At 40.0% G+C, this 22,377-nt stretch overlaps 1 protein-coding gene across 2 annotated transcripts in view; it reads right to left on the bottom strand.

Moving 5' to 3' along the window:
• Positions 1-22,377, bottom strand: part of TEAD1 (TEA domain transcription factor 1) — a 267,694-nt gene that overhangs the window by 86,506 nt on the left and 158,811 nt on the right. The gene's annotated exons all lie outside the window — the stretch shown is intronic.

Below are 22,377 nucleotides of genomic sequence, written 5' to 3' on the forward strand. Positions count from 1 at the left end.
GTCAACACAAACAGATGATTACAATACTTTTGGGATATGAAACTACAGTTCTTTTAATGGCTACCAACTGGCAGCAATGAGCACAACTGAAAACAAGTGGGGAAAAACAAGCTGTTTTTTTGTTTCTCCTTTCACCTTCCCAAGTCAAAAAGCGTAAGAAGACATTACTTTCTTGGGACAAGTAAAGCAAACATCACACTTTAGGAATTGTGTGGTTGATACTTTGCCTAGAGGACTGTATCCAGGAAGAGATTGGCAGATGACCAGCCTTCCCAACCTGCTACTCTCCAGATGTGATGGATTACAATTCCCACCATCCACAGCAAACATGGTGTGAAGGTTTGAGGCCTACAGAGGCAAAAGGAAAAAAGGTCAGGCTTAGAGGCCTGGAGTTTTTTTGTTGGGAGGGGGTATTCCTGAGAGGAATAGTTTCATTTCCCCAGTTCAGTTTCATTTCTTCAGATTTGAAACAGTACTTTTGGTTTTGAGGGAGGAGGGTATAAAAAGAGAGCAAAAGAGTAGGAGCAGAGTCAGGAGACCAGAGCCTGAAGAGGGAGCAGGAAGAAGCAGCCTGGAGGAGTCTAAGTACAGCTACAGTAAAGGAACTTGCATTTTGCAACTTTTATTTTCTTTTAAGGCCTTTTCTAACATTCAGCTCTATTGTGTAAATATCTATATATATGATTGCTTGCTTTAAATTTACCAGTAAACTGTTGTGGTTAAACCCGAAGTATCTGGTGCATCCATCACCCCACGTCTACAGCCTAAACCCCACGTTATTAGGAAGGGGAAGTTTAAAAGAAGGAAAGTGGAACTCTTAAGGAGACAAGAGATCGTTAATGAGTTGTTCAGGAGGTCCAGGTCATACGGGAGAACCCTGACACATGGCCACTGCTGGCTGGGGGTGATGGGGGTTGTAGTGCAACACATCTTAAGGGTGCCAGTTTGGGAAAGGCTGATATAGTCCATATCATGGCCCTCATCTCCATCGCAGAAGCAAATGAATGAAAAGGGCAAGTCTCATGTTCAAATAAACATGGGATCTCCCTTTTCATTCATTCATTCTTCTCCTGTAGTGGGGGAAGCAGGGGACAGTCAAGTAAAACAGCACACAATCCCAAAGCCTACTCCCAATCTCCACTCAGACCCAAACTGAGAAGCCAAGTATAGTTCAAACTGCACCTTAGTCCAAGACTGAAAGAGGCACAGGAAAAAGATCCATTCAGCAATGAACACTGTTGTCTCTTTTATACTGAACCCACGTCAAATTCTCTTCACAGAAGGCTCCATGGCCCTTTTCATACTTTCTCCATGCACAGAGTGTGCATGTGCAGGACTGAAATCACGCCGCCGATCCCTTCCCCAACATCACCGCGTCCCGCTGCGTTGACCCAATGCCCTCTGCTCGAAGAGCCAAAAGTGTGCAAAGGGGCACCTACAAGGGTATAGCTGCACTAGCAGAGATGTGCCTTTTCAGGTCTTCAACTCTGTATGTGGAGGGCAGGGGCACGTGTGGAGCTGGAAACATGGATGAGCCGGCATAAAAAGGGCTCATTTTTACAATATTTGTATTTACTCCTGGACTAATATATGGCATGATGTGAAATATCAAAGTCTTCTCCCAGTTGCAAGAGCTTAGATATGGTTTGCCCAAAATACTCCTGTTTGAAAACTACCAACATGGACTTGTGTGTGTGTGAATCTTTGGAATCATGATTCTTATGGAGAAGAGTTGGAAAAGGGACTACAGGACTTATAAACCACCATCCATTTGTTCATCTGTAGCAAATAAACAAGAAATGGTGGCTAAACAAGTAAGCTTTTGTAAACTGGAAGAGAGTCTGTTCTTTTCCTCTCTTAGGCCATCAGTATGCTACCAATGACTTATACAGCCAAGTGTGGGTGGGCAGGCTGGTGGGTGAGCAAAAAACTTGTGTGAACTTGTTGGCAACACTATGTTGTTTCAAAATATAACACTACACAATGCCCCTGGATTGTGGACACTTGGCTCCACTTAACAATTCTTTCCTTCCTATCACAGTAATGCTCTATAACAGCCTTTCCTAACCTGATGCCCTCCAGATATTTGGGACTACAGCTCCCAGCCTTCCTGACCATTGGCCATGCTGGCTGAGGCTGATGGGAGTTGGGCACCAGGTTGGGGAAGTCTGTATCAGTCCACAGAGGCATTTATTTATTTTTCAACACTTATAGACTGTACCTACAACTCAAAAAGGATTTCAGGGTGGTATACATAAAACAACCTAAAAACAATACAATGCAATACAGTATAGTACAGTACAGTACAATAAAAAAACCCTCTAAACATCAAAAAGTAAAATCGATAAGCATGAAATTATTTGAAGCAGCTAAAAAGATGAATTTTGAAACTTGCATCTAAAAATGTAAGCATTTTGAAAGTTTGTTTTAAAATGCCTTTGCAAATAAAAAAGTTTGCACCTGGCACCAAAAAGAATACAATGCTGATGCTAAGCCTAACTCCTGTAGGAGGACGTGCCAGAGTTAGGGTGCCATCACAGAGAAGACTCTCTCTTTTGTAAATGTTAAATGGACTTCTATTATGGAAGGAGTACAGAGAAGAACCTCCTCTGATTTTCTTAATGCATGGGCAGGTAGGTTATGAGTGGAAACGGCTCCTTCTTTCCAGTACTTCCCTATCTATCTGTTCCATCACCGTAGTGTCCTCAATATGATCCAGCAGGGCTATACAGGAGAGATGCATAAGGCATGTTTGTTTGGAAAGTAGGTTATTTTCCTATTTTGTTTCAGAACTCCATCTTCCTGGTTGACGTCCAGGAAGTCTAGAATATTTTCCACTACTATTTTAGCCTCTTGCATACAAGATCTTTCCTTTAAACATCTGACAGACTTAGTAGTGTCAGGTACTGAGACAATCAGACAATATGCTCAATTTTTAACAAACTTGGGTGGGCAACATCCTGACAAATAATAGGAGAGGGAGAGAATCAGGCAAAAACACAACAGATGCCTGCTCCTAGATAAGCAGGAATCTCCTACTCCTCACTACAATGGCCTTATAGGACCAACTGACCTGTGTCAGAGAACCAGGAGAGTGAGAATGGCCAGTGAAGCCACCATCACACACCTACTTCTGAGTCAGCTGAGAGTTGTCACTTTCAGAGGAAATAAACATTCTCTGAGTGTGGAGAGGTTGCATGTCTGCTTTCCATTTTTGTTTGTTTTGTTTTTGAGTTCAGTATTTAAAATGCTGTTTCTCAACTGCTTCTCTTAATCTGTGTGTGTGTCCTCTCCAGTGTATTTCCTCATGGATCTATGTCTTCGGTGGTTTTAATTTTCTTAAGAGTAAGGTTTTTAATCGAATTGTTGTAATATAACATGAAGTCTAGTGAAACACAAGTAAAACCATGAGAATATTATGATATCCTATATATATAGTTTAAAGTTGGGAGTTAGTTGGTCATCCCTTTTTGACTGCCTTCCCATTAACCAATTCTCATGAAACACACTTCATTGGAAAGCTCTTTACATGCAGATTCCAAGAATAACTGTGGTTTTCACTATAATTCAAAGTCAGGTTTTTTTATGTCCATAAAGCTTCTCTTTTTTTTTAAGAATTAGGTTCTCTTCTATATCAGTGTACTATAAAGTTTTATTTTTAATATAAAAAATGTCAAGTATAATTAAACAAACATAATTAATTGCAAATGGAGCAAAATGAAATTTGAACACAAAGTGTTTGTACACCTTTATAAACACAGGTGCAGGCCAAAGTACAATGATGTGCCAGGAACATATGGCCTGTAAACAAATTATGAAGGGATTAAGAGACACCTACACTTTAAATGTTTCAATAAACACAGTTAGGGAGCAATCCTATGGCTGCTAGACAGCTGCTAGATGGCCACAGGATATGTTGTTTTCTGGGAACTGACCTCGGAGCGCAAGCTCTGGAGAACCAACCTCCAGTTCCCAGAGAACCGACCTCCCCCCACTTCCGCGCTGCCTCAGAGGCAGCACGGAACAGCCCTGTCCTCTGAGCTTGCAAGACGAGTGCAGAGCAGACAGAAAGTGGCATGGCTGGGGGTGTTCCGGGGTGGGAAGAGTGTAACTGCCTGTATGACACATCGTACATCAGCCTCCTTCCCCGCTCTGTCCTCTTGCAGCTAGACAGCCGTAATCACCTGTCTAGCTGAAAAAGCAGAGCAGGAGAAGCATGGGAAGAATGATCCCCTCGGTGCTTCTCCTGCCCTGTTTTGGATAGGCAGTTGCCTCCGAGTTTGGAGGCGGCCGCCTATCTAGACAGGATTGATCCCTTAATTAAGTTAAACTTTCTGTTAGATTTGATTTTTCTCTGTGAACTGTGTTTGCAGAGAACCAACTGGTAAAATAGTAAAATACAGTGTTTGAGAAGCCCCATGCACTCCTGGAACTCATGAGGGAATCAAGATCAGGTAACTTATTAATTAGTGTTAACATAAGAGAAATCAGGCAAGATGCAAAAGAATGTATAAGAGTGTAATCAAGATATAATTATCATTATATTTGCTATGGTGTCAACATATTAAAATTATTGTTTATTATATAATGTTCTAAAAACGTAAATAAATAGTTAAAAAAGAAATGCTTAATTGTGCCTTGGATGCACATACTAAATTTTACCACGGTACCTTAACATTCAACTGAGTTATCACATTACAAATAAACTGGTACACTTACAAATGGAATGCCAAGCTGGTCAGCAGTTAAACCAAGAGCTTCACTTTGCTTGGCAAAAAATACACAATTCAGTAAAAAGTGATTTTTATGAAAGGAAAACAAAGAACATACATTATCAACATCAGGTTGGAAAAAATATTTTCAAACCCTAGAAGCCAACATCCATTCTATTAGCAGAGCGGTCTGTTCCAGAAAAAATATCGAAGAATCTTGTGGCACCTTGAAGACTAACAACTGTATTATGGCATAAGCTTTTGTGGACTAGCGTCTACTTCATTAGATGCATCTAGCTGATAAAAGCTTATGCTATAATAAACTCATTAGTCTTTAAGGTGCTACACAACTTTCTTATCTATTCTACTTGTTGCATGAAGATTGGTGGGAAAGTGGAAAAATTCTTAGGAGCCATTATCTAATTTTTAAGCATTTTTCCCCTAGACTTGATAAAAACATACACTTATCTCTGCTCATAAAAGCTTGAGCAAATAGGGAAGCCTTACATTTCATTTGGAAAGATATACAATACCAAATCTTACATATGCATTAACCTCAAATTTACTCAGGAGTGTAAAAGAAGCCCAATTTTTGCTCAAAATCCTAGATCTGATCTCTTTGTTTCTTCTAGTTTTTAATACAGATTTCAGTGGCTTCTGGAATGGTGGTGTTAAAGGGCTGTTCCTCAGGAGCAGCTTTTCAAAGTACAGTTGAAACCAGTGTTAGTAATGTCGGAATGAATTCAGGGCCTGGAACAAGTCCCAGGCCTTCAAAGGTTTCAGCAGCTTATAGGCGAATAGGACTGAACTATATAAAATGCTTCCAATGCTTCTGTCAGAGGAGGAAAACACTTCTTGAAGGGTGTGTGTGCGTGCAGGGAGGGGGGAAGACATTTTAAATCCAAATTAGCCAAGAAACCTCTTGTAGATAAAAGTCAACAACTGATTAAACAGTTTCAACCACTAAGACACCCGCTATTTAAAAGCCATGAGCAAAATCTATTTTAAGCACTTAAAAATATTATAGGCAGGTGTTAAGTCATCCCCACAGTGAGTTTTGAGAGTGGTCCGCTTAGTGAGTTTTGAGAAGGCTTATGGAAATGGAGGGGGTGGGAGATTGGGCAGTGCTTTCCTATGCAGGCAGCGTTTTGTTCAGACAAGCTTACTGCAGAAGGTCATGTGACATAGGCCAAATAAACAGCATCTGGGGATTTTCAATTACAGACCTTCACCCAGCATGCCTGCACTGTAATCTCTACCAGATGAGGCTCAGGCCTCACTATTTTCAATAATTCACACACTGTGTACACATAACATGACAATAAGGGCATTCATGCAACCGCCTGATTCGCACATCAAAGCTCCCAAATGGCCAGCTGTAAGCATGCTTACTGCTGAATAATTCATTCTTTTCACAGGCTTGAAAAAACGCTCAGCAGGACTTGGCAAGCTTGTGTTCTTTCCTGTGTGGTATGCTAAACTCAAATTTTGAAAGAGGTGCAGCCCCACTTTAAAAAAAAGAGGGGGGGAACTAGAGATTCAACTATTTAAATGAACATTTGCAAGGATTCAAATATATAAATAAAAACAGTCAACTGAATGAGCTACAATTCCAAATGAGGCTAAGACAGACAGAGCGCAGGCAGATTCAAAACCACACTTGTGTTTCTGAGGCAGGTGTTTAATGCAAAAATAAAATAAAGCAGGTTTCTTCTGAAGGGCCCTGCGTAAATTGCATCTACAAAAATATTTCTGCATTACAGCATGCCTAACAGTTCACAAGATAAGCAAATGTAACTTTAAAAGTTTTTATCTTTAAAACCTCGGCTTTATATAAAGAACTCTGTTATCTTAATCAGGACACCAAAGACACTCTTTATAAAGAGCTGGTCAGATTTGCCAATTGGTTTTTCTTCTTTTTGCCTTACTAGAAGATTTTTGTTACAGGCATTTTAAAATCCATGCAGCTATAATTTTAATAGTCACAGAAACATCCTGAATCCCTTCTAATTGCATTGACTGTATTTTGATACATTTACATCCCTAGCCCCTCAAAGCATGTTCTTTTAAGGACATCCCCTGCTTCATAATATCAAGTTTTCTTATCTGTCAATCAACACTACAACCAGCAGGATCAACTAGTCATGACCTCCCCTCATAGCAAACACATGCTGCTTACCAGCTGTGGGCTGTGTATTTTTACACCCTTTTCCTATCATTCAGAGTGGTTTCCTCTTAATCACAATAATCCTAAAAGTGCTAAAACATATCAATCGTCCTCTAAGCCCTGCCTACAAAAGGCAAGCCATCCTGCTTTTATGGGCTTGTCCAGCAGCAGCTGATACTTCATTCAGCTGCAAATCCAATTTAGCAGCTACAAGAGGTTTAGCATCCCCGGAAAAATATTGGGTGTTGATCCTGCACAGTTAAGTCAGCAATATCCTTCTGCCATGTTTTTTCTTTTTTTCTATTTCTGTTGTGTTTTCATTTCTATTGGATTTCCCCAGTTGAGGTGAAAGAACACAGGTTTACTTCTGGAACCACTGTCCCAGCAGTTATTTAAAACACACACACTGTCAAGTATTACAATATTATGAAAGCATGCATAAACTAAATATTGCAAAAATAAGCAAACTGAAAACAATGACCTGCCAGTGTGTTATTACGTCAAGTAAAATAACACATTTATATATCATTCCAGAAGAATGTGGTCAAAATGTCATTTGCTGTGCACCTACAGAAAAATTAATGGAAATTCATTTGATCGGTCATGAAATACTATCTAGGATGTAAAAAAAAAAAAAAATGAAAAAGAATACATTTCATTGTCTCTTTGTCATTACAGTTTGGAATAAAAACAGCTCCAGAAATGTAACTGAACAGTTTATGAAACCAGAACTGGCAGTCTTCATGCCTCCTGGTTTTCAGGCATTTTGCTACGGACCCCACAAGCCTGAATTGCTTTAAAAAACAAAACACACACACGCACACAGGAACCTACCACAGATCTGATTCAAACCTCCTTGTTGCTCCACTTCATTGCCCTCAGTATCCTTGCCCTGCAGTGTGGTATGCCATTCACATAATTCTGTTACCCATAATTTCAGAAACTCTTCTCAGTCAACACAATGTTAGATGTACTTAAGCCCATTAATTGGAATGATTTTAACTCTGTATCATATTGTGGCTTTTGCAAATACATCTTGCAATTAAATACAGCTACTCCTCGGAATAAGAATACAATAAATAATGGCTTGGAAACATCTCACCTTCTACAATTACTGATTCAGTGTGCTGTTAGTTTCAGCAAAGGAATACTTACAATTTAGAACAGCACAATCTATTTTGATTTCAAAGTTTTGAAGATAATATGCAATTATATACTTTGCTATGTAATATTAACTATATTTTATTCCATTAAGAATTTAATGCAAAATTAATGTCCATTTAGTGACTTCTCAAAAGAAAAACAAAACACAACCCTAGGTACCAGCAAATTGCAGTACTGCTACCTATCTATGCCCAAGGCTGGTACTCAAATTTGGCTGTAGAAAGATCATGACGAGGTGGTGGGGTTTTTTTGCTATTAGAGTATGCTAATAAGCTAGTTAAATACAAACTTTTAATTTTTGAAAGCGGTGATTTATACAGAGTATCAACCAATTTTAAGCAAATTCTCTTCTGGCAAAAATTAGGAGTGAAAAGTCCAACTTGGACAGAAATCTTTCAAAAATGCAGACAATAGGCTGGCTTGTCTGTCATGCATGATGGATGAGTTGAGGGGATTAAAATCAGTATTTGCATCATAATAAATAAAAATTAGCAAAATAGAATTTCTCAGTAGGTGGCTTCAGTACTACTTATTCCTCAAGGAAAAAGGAGGATGGGTTTTTTTTAGAAGAATTACAGTTGGTTTACAATCTTAATTTGAAAAGCCTTTATTCTAAATGCTGATTAACTTTCTCAGGGAAGAAGGAAGAAAGATTAACTTGGAGAAGTTTCAGATTATCATACAAACTTTTTTTTAGGTCAATAACAAATATTATAGTATTAAAGAATGACCAACATTATGTATGACTATCTGGAAATGTACAGGTTTATTTCATTACATTAGATTCCACTATAGCATAAAGAAAATGTTTGTGAAAAGGAATGATTTAATTTGAAAGGTAAATTCTACTTTTGCAAGATTAAAAAAGTTTTCTCTGTCGCTCCAAAAAGTGAGGTATATGACTTAGTCATGTTGGTTGGAAGAAAACAATGCCATTCTAAAGAAACAATCAGTTACAAATTATAGAAAAAGATGTGCATGGGGATATCAAAATACTACACATATATTAAAACCAAACACCAGGATGTGCGATTGGCATGTCACAACTTCCACAGGGATTATCTAGATCAGAGCTTTCCAAACTTTTCATGTTGGTGACACACTTTTTAGACATGCATCATTTCGTGACACGGCAAATTCAGTTTTACTAGCAAACCGGAGGTTAAACTAACCCGTTATAAGAGATACGGACACATACATAATTGTAATAACGAAATGTATGGGGATAGAACATATCTCATGAAAACCTTTCATTTATATTTTTAAATATATATGATTTGTAAGATAATAACATTTATTTATTTATCTACTTGCAACTGCTAGGTTGGCAGGAGCTGGGACTGATGACAGGAGCTCACTCTGTCACGCAGCACTCAGGTCTTGAACTGCTGTCCTGCCGACCTTCTGGTCTGCAGTTCAGCCTCTTAACCACTAAGCCACCGCAGCCCCGTAAGATAATAACATACACTGTTATCATTTATGAGTAACAGTATGTAAATATGTGCAAGAAAATGTGAAAAATAAACAAAATTAACTAAAGTATTTACAATACATATTAGGACACATAGGCCCAGGTAGGGGCTCAGCTGCAAAAACACATGAAGTAGAGAAGCAAAAGTCCAACAAAAATGGTGTAAATATATATGTCTCACTACAAAGCTATATTTCTGTAAATATTTGCAGTGCCTATGTCCAGAGCCCAATTCCGGCACTCTCTGGTGGTACACTGCCAGTGGGTGGTTAATCCACAATTACAGCAGAGTAAAAATAAAAATAAATGGTAGAAATCAAATCATAAGTGCCACGTGGTGGGTGGCTTGCTGTTTGCCACATTGGGTTTGGGAGGGTGGCCTCCCTTCAGCCAGGAGCAGGTGGGTTGACTGGGTGACAGCCTGCAGCTGCCCTCGCCTGGGTGATTGGGAGAACGCTGATTCTGAGGCTTCTGGCCTCCACTGAGCTCCGTTCTGACTGGCCAAGATGGCGGACGGCCCTCTTGGTGCAGTCCCAGTCCCAGGCGGCGTTTCCACCCACACGCTACTCTGGCCTGGCCGCACAGGAGCGCAGTGCAGAAGTCCGTGAAGGGTGCGCTCGAAATCTCCAAGGGCTGGTGGCCACTGTCACTTCTCCGCGCCAGCGTTGGCCAAGCTCTGCTCCCAGGGTGGCGCCTCCCCTCCCCTCTCTTCGCCCCATGCCTCTACCTCGCCATACTGCTCCAACACCGCCAGTCATGTGCATCCTACGTCAAGACGCCACATGATCCTAAAGCAGCTAATGTTAAAGCTGCTAAGCCTTAGCTGCTTTAACATTAGCTGCTTTAGGAAGTTCCGGGGGAGGGGCCAAGGGAAGCAAATGCGAGTAAGGGAGCTCTGCGGTGCCCTTCCGCACAATTTTCTGCATTTCATGCGACACACCTACACACTGCCGCCGACACACTAATGTGTTGCGGCACACAGTTTGGAAAGCTCTGATCTAGATGGACCCAAGTATAAATTAGAGAAATAATCGGAAAGTCTTTCACATGAAGATCTTTCTGTGAACCGGTAAATATATACTTTAGCAGTACCTAATGCAGCAGTCCTATACACACTTATCTGTAAGTCCCATTGAACCCAATCTGACTTACTTCTGAGTGGAAATGTATAGGATTGTGCTGTATGTCTCCCTCCGATAGCAGAAATATAGTATATGTGCCTTCAGTGACATCCCAACATTATTTATTGTGTTGATTTCTTTTTCATGGCTATTACCTGTACTTTACCCCATGCACTCTCCACTCTGTCCTCAGCTTTCTTCATTTCATGAGGCAATGTTGCTTCAAAAATGTTAACAGTGTTATTTGCAGCAAACCCACCATCAATTCAGTCCAAAGCCATTGTCTTACAAATGGAAGCTTCTTCCAGGGGCTGCTTTAAAAACAGAAAGAGCAATTCTGTTTTCTTTAGCCCAATGATTGCTATAATGAGTTTGTGAAATACCTTTTCCAATTAGTAAAAAAACAAAAACAAAAATCAAATGCTAGGACCATCAACTGAGAATGTGGTTTTTATGCCAAAGACCCTTCTGTGTTGGGAAAGCTGTTTATTTAACATTAATTATTTGGTGTATATGCCCACTGTGGAAAAGATATTTTGCGTTTATAGCAGGTGCAGAGAGATATTTAAACTCATATTGTGTTATGCAAGAGCTCTGGAATCAGATTACACAGGATGATAAGTTCAGACAGCCAACAGGGGCCAAGCGGAAGGCATTTAATCAATGTATGTAGGGTTTTTATGTATCCAACCCAACCTTGGTTTCTTAAGGACTAAGAATAGGGCATTGCTTATTTTGCCTGAACACAATTTCTAGAGATATTTTGTCCACAAATTTAACTCCAGTAGAAGTACAAAAAAGGATTTGCTCCTATTTATAAACCCACATATCTATAAACAAGCATTTTAGCATTTTTCTACAGTTCAAGGGCAGAAGTACTTTGGTGAATGATAATTCTCTGTTACATATCTTTGACACCAACTATTCATATTCCCTTTATCATTTGAGTAGGGAGGGAGGGGTAAGCTGAGAAATTTAACAATACTATTCTGAATGAACAGGATGGGTTTGAATGTGGACAGAGGATGAAGAGGGGTGGAAAATGCAATATACCAGGCAGGAACATTAGCCAGATAATACTTTTTTCTCACTTGGGAGATAGGCACACTACCTTCCCTCCAACTAGATAGACTTTAATGCTTTACTTTTATCCACAAAAGCTTTGAAACAGCAACTGAGAAAAGGAAGACGTGTTGCTGTAACTCCCCTGAGATAACTACACTCAGGTGGTTCCTTTTACTTTTAAAATAAAGCAGCCAGGAAGAGAGGAACAGAATATGAAGGTGTGATCCAACCCTCTGTAGAAGTTATATTTTTCAGGATGTATTATAAAGAGTAATTAAATGTGTTAGATATCTTGTCCTTTCTCCAAGAATGTTAGCGTAACATATTTGGGAATCCTGTGTGGTCTGCCATCTAGGTACAGAATAGACTCAGATCAAGACCATTTGGGGGGCTAAAATTTTCATGTTTTAAAATTGTTCCATAAAAGTCCCCACCCCACCAGAGTATGAGCCTGCAACTTACCATATCTTGAAAATAGCTGGGGTGGAGAAAAGGGGGACTTCTACAACATGACCACTTTATCACATTAATACTAAGGAGTAAGGTCACAGTACTCGCATGAAGAGAGTATCACATGATTATTGGGGAGCAGTACTGTACTTCTGGCCCCATTGCTGGCACCGGACATGCTGCCTGGCCTTGCTTACAGATGACCATGTGTCAGCCCCCTTCACACAACAGAATGTGAGATAATGAGTCTGAAATCAGCTTGCCATGGAAGTAAATATTCTTTGCCCTTTAGAAAGAAAAGGCAATAGGTGAGCAACCACAATTAAACCTTGTCTTTGCACAAATGTGAATAAAAAAGAGTCCAACAGCTCTTGCACTAACATCTCCCAAAGACATGGCTCAACAGATTCAGCGAGCAGGAGAGATTAATGCTATCATCCGCATGACATATCTCCCTTCCACTCACATTCTCTTCAGCATAGCTATCATGCTCAATAGCTTTAGCTGACAGTAGCTTAACATCTTGACAGCAGCAACTTATATTTCAAGATGACCAGAGGATTCCATTTCAGAGTTTAGAAACACAGCGTGATAGCAATGAGGGGGAAAGTTCTTAGATGGATCAAGAATATATGAGAGAATGTTGTAATGCAATCATACTTGCTAAGTCTGTCAATGGTACAGGAGTTATGCAGGAAATTTTTTAGGCACATGTATACATATGATATATTAAAATCCAGTATTTGTGAACACAACATATATTTAGGCCCTTTTGTAAAACTTTGTTTTAAGACAGTGACCTTCAAAAACCTTTGCCACACAGGTTGATTGTGCCTTGTACAACTGCTGTAACATGCAAGCTCACTCTCAGATTTTAATATTAACCTCAAGCAAATTTACCAAAGAGAAGAGCTGCAATCCATACTGAAATAATACTTTGCCCATTTTATCTTCTGATAAAAAAGGGGCGGGGGTGTTTTCCCTGTAAGCTAACAGGTGAGGTGGAATTCTGCTATTATCATCTACATATGCTTGTCATGGCAAGATGGTAAATCTCAACTTCACTCATCCAGTTTGTGACATTAAAATAAAGAGCTGGAGATATATATATATCTCAAGGATGTGTGTGTGGGGGGGGGGCACAATCAAATTGTTTATTAATATGAACTAAAGACTAGAGCAAATCCCGCTTAATTCCCTCCATCTTGCAATCAAAATGAACCCTAACCTTACCTTCCTCCACAGATTATACAATTACCTTACATTAAGGGTCAAAGCTAGCTTCCCTCCAAAATCATCTCTCCTTATCCTCACAAGCCCTCTTCAGTCTGTGGATTGAGTCTTACCAAGATTCAGGTTTTTGAGGGTGCTTGGGCAAGACACCCTTGGGCAAGGCTTCTTTCGCTGCCATTGTAACCAGCTGCTATTGCTCTTCATCCTCTCTCTCATCATACCATTTTACAAGCTTAATAGGCAGAGAGCCAATGAGCAAGAAAGCAGTGTCATCTACTGCTCCTCCTTCTCACAACTCCTGTTGTGTGGGCCAGAGTAAGTAACAGGTGAACATGCAGGTTGCAATGATGAAGATGAGGAGCAAATCTAAGGAACTTTTGTGAGTAGGTCCCTCCGTCTCCTCGACGCCAGCCATGGTTCTTGCAATACTAAAATACCAGAACATGTGTCTTCTCAGCAACTTCCACTCTAAAATTAAAGCTGCTCAAGGAAAATAATCTTCTATATTTCATACCTCTTTGTTCCCCACTCATTGCCCAGATCTATACACGTGTGCACACATATACACACAGCACGATAATTTAGTTAAAACAGCAATTTCCTAGAGAGAAGCAATGTGATGATAAAGTAGTGATAAATACTGTTTACTATAAAACACCGCACACCCAAAATGTATTATCACATTGTATCCCAATGCAACTCAGGGAACATAAGGATAGAATACATGCTTTGCATGTGCCATTTATGTTCAACCTCTTGCATCTCCAACTGAAGTCCCTCAGGTAATACAGGTGGAAAACCCCTCTGGGCTAGGAGAGCATTGATCTAAATCAGTACAAGGTTTTTGTACACTGCATAATATTGTGCAAAACTGTATGTTTGTCTTTGGACAATTTTTTATTACATTCTCATCTGTACTGTGCTATTGGCAATGTACAAGTGTGTGTGTTTGTTTATTTTAACAATTCCTCATGGACATCCTAAGTTTATTTCTGTTTATTTCATCAAGCAGACACAGAAATTCAATCTATAAAAATAGATTCCAGGGTTGTTTTTTTCCTAGTAGAAAAAAACAACACCCAACCCAGCTATCAAGGATGTGGGGCAATAGAAAGAACATGCATATGTGAGAGCAAATCTATACTTATTGGGCCAAATTTTAACAGTCAATCCAAGTGATGAAATATCGAGTAAAACGGAAGCCTTGAAAATTCTTTCTTATTGCTTTAGTTAAATATGTATTCAGCATTAACCCAAAGGCTGAGGGCAGAAAGGTAGAAAATGTAACATATTCTTTCAAATATAAAAATACAATATAGCCAATTAAAAACAAATCCCATCTAGTGTACATCCCAGCCAACAAATGCCAGCAAAACTGGGTTTTAACCTATTAAAAGTGCACAGTTCAGTCTCTGATTAATCTTCTAAGAGAGAGGCATTAAAATAATTCCAGTACTGTATGGTTATGGGAATGTTACAAAGCATGCATGCCAAACTCCAAGACAGAAGGTAAAACTAGATGCCATAGGTTTTAACAGCTGTTGCATCTGCATTACTCTACATTTCTCAGGCTGGGAGATCTCATTAAACAGCAGCAACCCTCCTATTGGCTGCTCTCACTCTTCAGCAACCACTGTACTCCAGTTCTACCACCAACATGCATCTCACTGTCTAATGGTATTCATAGTGCACAACTCCAATTGCTCCACAGGCAGTCCGCTTAATACCTTATTTCCAGCATTTCCTACACCTTGAATAGTTAGCTTTGCAGCCGTAAACTTCATTTTAGCACATTTTTATTATGAATTATATTATAGCAACACCTGCCTCGCCCTACCACAGTAACATCACCCTCAGTTCAGGGTTGCTTACAGGGCACACAAGTCAAAAGGAGTGAAGTGAAGCGTAGTTACCCTACTGGGTTGTAAAAATTTATATAAAGGCATTAAAAAAGAAAGGAACTGAATACATATTCGTTAGGAACAAAATGAAAGGCTGTTTCTGGTGGAGCTTATAGCGGTGATGTGTTTTCTGTCAGAGAAAATTTATAGTCCTCTGTCAAGCATAAGAGTGAGTCACAAGGATTTCCAGGTGCCATGTGTCAGGTTTTTCATTTCTACAACTAGACTAAAGTACATTATCACCCTAATACAAGCAAGCTTTTAACATGTATTTATCATTTAAACACATGTGGCCTAGTTGCTTTAACTTCAGAAGAACTACTCTCTCCCATTTAGAAAAAAAAAAAATACCTGGACTTTCAAGCATCAGTGTTCTTAAACAACAAAGCTGCACAGTTTCTTCATGCTTGCACCCAATGAAGCTGTGAAGAGCTTGTTGAGAACACATTGTTCTATTCTGCACATTAGCCTGCACTTGGTCCTACCTACTTATCTAGCATTTTGAGAACCACCATCCTGATTTTTGCAGAAAGAGAACAAATCACAAAGAATCAAAAGGGTCAAGTATCTTAAGAGCAAACTGCAGAACTGATCCTGCCTGATCAGGATCCCTCCTTCCTGCTCTTAAATAAAAGACTTTAAAGTTACAGGCTAAAATAAAGACTCGAATTACCCAGGATTTTGACCAGTATATTAGCAGCCACACTGGTTCCATGGAAGGAGGAAAAAGGGTAGATAAGCCTATAGTTTGAACTAGACACCATGAAGAATGTGTGGCCGCCAACCAAAAACAGTAGTCCCCCAAAATGTGCCACTCAATGGCCTCATTTGGATGTAACACTAATCTGTGGTTTAGCATTACATGAACAAACCCTGGGCTTGTCAGCTCTCCCACCCTCCTCTCTTTCTCTGGCGTGGCTGCATGCACCAGATTACAAGCTTTCACTTCTGATTTTAACTAACTGCAGTTTATCTTTATGTCTGAACACAGGTACACTGTGGAATATCTTAATTTAAAGATGAATTAATCTGTCAGTTTCAGTTTCTGAAATGGACATATTTGAATCCTTAAAAATCTCTTGAAATTTTAAATCTTTCAATTTTTTTCAAACAAATTGATTCTTTTTTAAAACCTCAGGTTCTTTCTGTCTCTTTCAAGAAGAAGCGTACAGGTTTTGGTAAGATCTTATCATAAAAAGAGTTGAACAAAACTCTCACCTGGCCAAAACTGCAGCTATTCCCAACATGGAGAGGACCATGTTGTGCCTGCTTGCCATGTAGCTGTTACTTATGGGGAGACTGCCAGGGGAAACAAGGTAGCAACCCTAAATCAGGACTACACACATGGTTAAATATACAGGGATTCAGACTCTGACTTTTAAAAGCTAAGCACTCAAAACCCTCTACCAGGATGGATGAATCCGTCAATTTTGCTTTCTTACACATTCTGTTTTTTATAATCTCAAGTCCCTTCTGTTCCATTTATGAAGAAATTCGCTAATTTGGGTACTTCTCACCCATCCCTAGTCTTAACTATAGCTTAGGGAACGAAGCTAGCTTCAAACCACGTTGACTTGTTTTCTTAAACCATAATTAAGATTAACCACAGTTTCAGGTTTGCATTTGATGTGAAACTGCGGTTAACTGAAAACAGAAGTGAAATCTTCCAATCTCCTCCTCGCGGTGGTGCTAGAGGAGGGGGAGGGGTGTAGAGTGCACAAACCGGTACTGAAAAAAGAGTGGCAATTCCAGAGAAAACAGCTAGAGTATCTAATTCAAGAATACAGTAATTCAACACCCACTGCAGAGTTGGAAGCAGAGAAAAGGAAAAGTAAGGGGCACACAGGCCCATTATTGAAACGTACCAGTCACTGCTGTCAAGCTCTGACAAGTAACACAACAGGAAAGGGCAGACACACCCTTGTATTGTATATGTTGCATTCAGGTGGGCCTCCTCTCTATCTCCTTGTGCAACGAAGATAGACCATAACAGAGAGTCAGTGAGAAACTCACATCTCTCCGAGGAGACCTGCCTCATACTGTTGCAGTCATTATAATACTTTTCATGAGTTCTGGAGGGTTTTTTTTTTTGTAGTTCAATGCAGCTTAGAAAGTGACTCACAGTCCAGTCCAGTGAGTAGCTGCACCAGCAAGTAAGGACAAAATAAGGCATTCCACCAGTGGTGCCACTGCCATGTCACAAACAGCATTGCACAAATACTGAAAATAGATTAATGCTTAGGAAAAAGAGCCAGTGGCAATAATTATGATCAGTTACTCTATCAACGTTTTTGAGACGGTACAATGTACAGTACATGTTTTAGCGCCCTACTCAATTCAGGTGCATTGTTATTCTTAGATGCAGGACATAAACAGTTTGATTTGGTCCAGAAATCTCAATACTGTCTTGGAATGAGAGAGGAGTGAGTTTCAAGCTTGGGTGTGCCCTTGCCTGACCTACTTTCTTATGGTAGGAAGTAAGATTTGGCATTGAGCAACATCAAGTTTCTCTATAGCCAGGATCTCCCTAGACCTACCACCCATCCTCAGCCTTTTTGCCCCATTTTCTTCCTCCATCCAAGCTGATAAGGTCTTCAAAGAAAAAAGGAAGCATAGTAAAAAAAAAAAAAATTGAGCCAATTCTTCTTAATGTTTTAGGTAGAGCAACACACTGGCTGGGTTCACACAACATGCTAAACCACCCTGCATATAAGCCATGGTAGGTTGGTTGTTCGCAGAACAACCCACGGTACGCCCAACAGACGATAGGGCTTGCTGTGGCTTGTTCTCCCCTGCCTTCCTCCTCAGTCCTCCAGCCAACTACAGCAGGTATCACAGGCGCCTTTGCAGCAGAACTCATCTTGTCTCCTCATCCCGGTCCCCTCCCTGTTCCGATCACTACCCCTTTTTGTTTGAAGTAAAGTAGGTAACATAGAAGGAAATTGACAAGCCGAGCCTGCAGAGAGGCTAAATTGTGCACAATTGCCAAGGACTGAGGAAAACATACACTAAAGGAGAGGGGCAACCCATTTGCACAACTGAGAAGCTCCGAAAAAAGAGGGAGGGGAATAGAAGAGCAGTTGGTGCACCCAAAAAAAGGGGAGATGACAGTATCTCTCACGTTTCTATGAAATCCTCTCACTATTAAGTGTTGAACTGACACTATTAAGTGTCCTCCTCCCATTCAACACTTCCCCAAGTTTCCAGCAAGTCTAGAAAGCGGAGACAATGGCTCCCCCATTTTTTGTGGCTCCTTCTCGAAGCAGTTACTGCTGTGGTTACTGTGCTTCACAGGGGAATGGGAGCCAATATCTCCCCTTTCTGGACTTGCTAGAGACAGCTGAAATGTACAAGGAAACTGATAAGGCAAGGCTAGGCTACACATATCAGATGAGTGAATCTGTGCTCTTGTGCACTTGCACAAAGGGGGAAAATAATGGAAAAAATGCAGCCCCATTTGCATGCTCCTGAAGCCCTGGGGGGGAAAAGGTGGTAAACAAGTGCTGGTCCCTCCAAAGTGCTATTTGGACATCAGCAGAGGGTCAGTCACTGGCAAGGGTGCCTGGAGGTGGCACTGGCAAGATCTCAAAGAGCAGCACAGGCTTTTTTGCTGCTCTTGTCAAGCAGTTCTGCAGCCAATCCTGGCAACCCATGATAAAATTGCTCTCCTATATTTGAACAACATGACAACCCACCATGGGTATGAACAACCCTACAACATGCTATGCTATGCAAAATGCTATATATTCTCAGGGTGGCATGTTCCAGAAAAATAAGCCACCCTGAGGAAAACATGCTGGGTTCAGACAATATGACAACCCACAATGGCTGCCTGCCCATGGTGGGTTGTCATACTGTGTGAACCCAGTCTTCGTTGCTCCAGTGATAAGCTTGCTGCACCATTTCCTGATCTTGATACCTGCATTTTTAAAAAACTCTAATTCTAAAGTTCTTCAGTATGTTACAAAAAGCCATAACATACAAGTTGCTTTTGCACATTTTGTTATAATGTCTCAAAGGATAACATATACAAATAAGGAAGACAGATTCAGACTCTGAACTGACATGAATAACAATTGCCTCTCTATAGTGATAAGTTCACATGTAAATTATCAATAAATAAATTGCATCAAAGATAAAGCCCCCAACTATCTTTCAGCCTTTGCACTTTACACATTAGACCATCATCAGCAAACTCCATTAAGGCATCTCGGTATCATTTGCAACTTGTGTTAACTGGGGGGAAAATACTTGAATGTGGACATTTATGTATTTCCGTTATTTAAACCCTACTAATGCAACTACTTTCATAGTTTATAAATGTTTGATTTAAAATATAGCCATTTTATCATTTGTACCACATTTACCTCATCTTACCACTATTCTGACTGGATGAGAGTCTAATGTAGTCTACACTGTCTGGTCAATTATTACATGGACGCTGGGGACCAATTAATGCCATCCATAAAAGCCTGAATCATTCTGTCAATTAACTAGAACTAACTATGTCATCAGATATATTACTGGTGAGCAAGTCTATTTGGTTGCAATATGTCTTGAAGGAGAGCAGTATCAAATGAATCACAATTGACTTGGACAACCGCTAGCATAATTTCAGAAGATGAAAAGACAAATGTGGTAGTTATTAGTGGTCCCCTGAGGAATTACGGCCAAGCAATTGTAATGTGCTAAGACTGCACTAGCAGGTGCCCACAGCACAAATCAGGAAGAGGGTTAAATCAATATTTTCAATTTCTTTGGATCAATTCAGTGTTTGAACGAGATGGAAACTTGTTAGCAATTGGCAGAATGTGTAAATGAAAAGTCAAACTTCTTATTATTTGTTAAAAGGGAATGGGTGCACTGCGTCATGCCCTTGGCACAAAGTAGTGCTTTCATGATCCAGTTGCTTGGGCATTCACTGAGAATCAAGCAGTTCTTAAATTTTAATAGAGTGCAAAAGGTTAGTTGTATACACGTTGACAATTCAAGAGCTTTAAAAATGATTGAAGTGTCAATAGGAATGTTTTTGAGGTGTGACAACAGTACAGTTATTAATGATTAGTGCAAGAACCAGCAAGAAAAAGAAATAGTTGGCTGCTTTAAAGAAAAAGAGTCCTATCAGCCAGGCAGCTTAATATTTTACACTACTTCACATTTCTTCTTTTCCGCATGAAATAGATCTGGAGTGACTTAAGTTTTCCTATATGTGCTGATTAAATGTTATAGCAAGCCCTTTACATTCACATAATTTGCAAAATGAAATTAAGCACTATGTGGAATATTCACAAGAGAGAGGCCTGTGGCACTTAACAGATATATTGTGGCCTGAGCTTTCATGGACTAGGGTCCACTTTCTCAGATGCATGAAGCGTTATCCTCAGTTGACAGATATCTATAATTTTATATAGGTATACAGAGGGATGGGGGAGGCAGAATTGGATTGGATCAAGAGTTATGTGGAGCAGAACTCCATGAACAGGATGGTCCCAATGCAGGAAGGGAATGGAGTGGTGATTTTCATCATTCCCCTTTCCCCCTGCAGCAGCCTTCCCCAAGCATCTGCCTTCCAGATGTTTTAGACTACAACTCCCAGAATCCCTGACCATTGGCAATGCTGGCTAGAGTTGGTAGGAGTTGAAGTCCCAAACATGGAGGGCACCAGCTTGGGGAAGACTGCTCTACAGCTTGCTATGCTTCTGAAAATCTGCTCTGGAGAGTTGAAGGACCCTCCAGAACTACATGTGAGGTGGTGCTGGGGGCTGCAGTGGGAAGGAATAATCACCAAAAATCTCCATCCTGCCCCCTTCCTCCAGCTGGAAGCATCTGCTGGATCCTGGTTTCCTCTGCAACAGAAGGAGCTCTTCCATTCATGAAGGAATAAACCTGAATCAACCCCCATTTCAACAATGGCGTTCAACACCATGAAATGCAAGAAGCATGGTTTATATCACTTATATGCAAAATTCAAATGTAAGCAAACCTGAAAAGCCATCTGAGTAAAGACAAAATTCCATTGCCTTTTATTTACATCAATGAACTTACAAAGAATGCCTAACTCCAGGCACTTGAAACATATGCATTGATTACAAACCTCAGTGTTTCCTTTGGTTACAGAAATGCTACTCTCATTAATTTGGGGGTGGGTATTTCAGCCCCTGCCACCTGCCCTCAGGTGCTGATAAAAGACTGACGGTGCAATCCTATGCCTGCTTAGCCAGAAAAAAGCCCAATATCTCCCAGGATTCCCCAATCAGAATAGCTGGCTGGGGAATGCTGGGAGTTGTAAGACTTTTTTTCTGTCAAAACATGCACAGGATTGCACCCTGAAATAATTACCATGTTGGTCACATACATTCTTGATGTCCCACATGGATAGTTTCACAGAGTGATCAGTAGTTTAAGCTCTTTGATTAACTATCTTTAGTATGTGCCTTTAGGAATAGCAAATGAAAGTACACCTTTATACAAAAAAACTTGCAGAAATTAATGAGCACTTAGGGCAGCAGAATACTAGGGTACGATTATTAAAGTACAAGTGTAACCTCCCATACTATTTGAAACCATTTAACTAAAAGCATTCAAAGTCAAAACAACAGAGCTTAAAAGGTGTGGCGGAGGTGGTTTTCTGGGTCCCTGGGCTGTCAAGGAATGATCAGTGTCAGTTATGATATAGCATGATATTAATCAGGTTGTAATATGACAATCTATTGGGGCAGAAAGATAGAATTGGAAGAAAGAGAGAGATAAAAAGACAGTCATTGCAGCCCTGCACATTTCATTCATGTCCATCACCTTGCTGATTGTTGAAATGCAGGTTTGACACACATTTGACAAATTCATCGAAGAAAAAAGCCTCTTTAGCTCGGTCTTGTATATAGTCACTATTGTATTTAAAACATCTGAGAGTCTGCTGAATCCACAGGTAGCAAGTATTTCCTGTTAAATAAGGCAAAGGAAATACTTCCTACATTCATCATCATACAAGAAAATCTCTGGTAATTTGGATAATAAATTCATTAACATGACAGTGATAGCTTATCATTCTTAAAGGCACAAAATAAATTAACGATGCAGAAGAGAAAGATGTTAG

This window comes from Heloderma suspectum, chromosome 1, assembly GCF_057233095.1.
Source record: "Heloderma suspectum isolate Gila_16-S chromosome 1, 16-S_ref, whole genome shotgun sequence".
NCBI lineage: Eukaryota > Metazoa > Chordata > Lepidosauria > Squamata > Helodermatidae > Heloderma > Heloderma suspectum.